General features: G+C 40.0%; 1 pseudogene; it reads left to right on the forward strand.

The window, feature by feature from the left end:
- Positions 1-328: 328 nt before the first annotated feature.
- LOC125613003 lies at positions 329-413 on the forward strand (annotated as a pseudogene).
- The last annotated feature ends 709 nt before the right edge of the window (positions 414-1122 follow it).

The raw sequence follows: 1122 nt of genomic DNA on the forward strand, positions 1-1122 counted from the left end.
TTACCCCCACACCCCCTTCCTTCCCTCCACTCCCCTCTGCCTAATTCAGAGTACCTCTATTATTTCCTACTGCCCACCTTTATTGTGAATTAGCCTCCACATATCAGAGAGAACATTTGGCCTTTGGTTTTTGGGGATTGGCTTATTTTGCTTAGCATGATATTCTCCAGCTCCTATCAAATTACCCTGTCCCATTTCCATTATGTTGCTTCTAGCAACGCTTAAGCTAAAATACACACAACATAGGTATTGACACAGTCTCCTCTATTCTCCACAGTTTACCACCCTTTCTTTAGGAACATCTAATCCTACTAGATTTTCCCCTTCAAAGACTATACTTTCAGGGATCATTTCTATAGTATGTTACTAGATTTTCCCCTTCAGAGCTCAGTCTTAACAAGATTCTTTTTTGTATTTCTAACCAATATTTCAAATTAAACATAAAAATACTTGCTTAATTGATTTTAATTTGTTCTATCTTACCTTTGTTGGGAGCCAAAATTCTTCCCTGGGAATGCCTTTGTAGTTCAGTTCTAAGACTTCCCAGCCAATTCTGAGGAAAACCCCATCTATTAAGAGCCACCCAACAGATTTCCACTATAGCTAAAAATATCTCCCACAATTCTGAGATGACCTGGGAAAGATGGGGTCCCTATTTTAATAAAAATAATAGGGTATAGGGATCGTGGAGAGCCAGAGATTCCAAGAGTTATTTACACAACTTGCTATGGTTTAGATGTGGTTTACTCATGTATTGGAAGCTTGGTCTCTGGTATGGCAATGTTTTGAGGGGATAAAGCCTTTAAGAATTGAAACCTGTTGGGAGACAATTAGGTCCTTGAAAATACCACTCTTGGAAGGGATTGAGTTGTCCAATGGAGTTCTCTTTCTTGTGGGACTAGATTAGCACTCACAAGAGGTACTTAGTATAAGTGTCCAGGAAACTTACCTGAATCCTTCTTCTGCACATGCTGCTTACTGCTTCAATAACTTTCCCACCATGTGGTGCCATCTTTCATGTTGTAATACTATTTGACTTGCCTTACGTCCTTGTTGAGAACCAGAAGGTCCTCACTGGAGGCTAAATAGATGGGGTCATCTCACCTTGGACTTTCAGTCTCC

This window comes from Marmota marmota, unplaced genomic scaffold (genome assembly GCF_001458135.2).
Source record: "Marmota marmota marmota unplaced genomic scaffold, marMar, whole genome shotgun sequence".
Taxonomy (NCBI): Eukaryota; Metazoa; Chordata; class Mammalia; order Rodentia; family Sciuridae; genus Marmota; species Marmota marmota.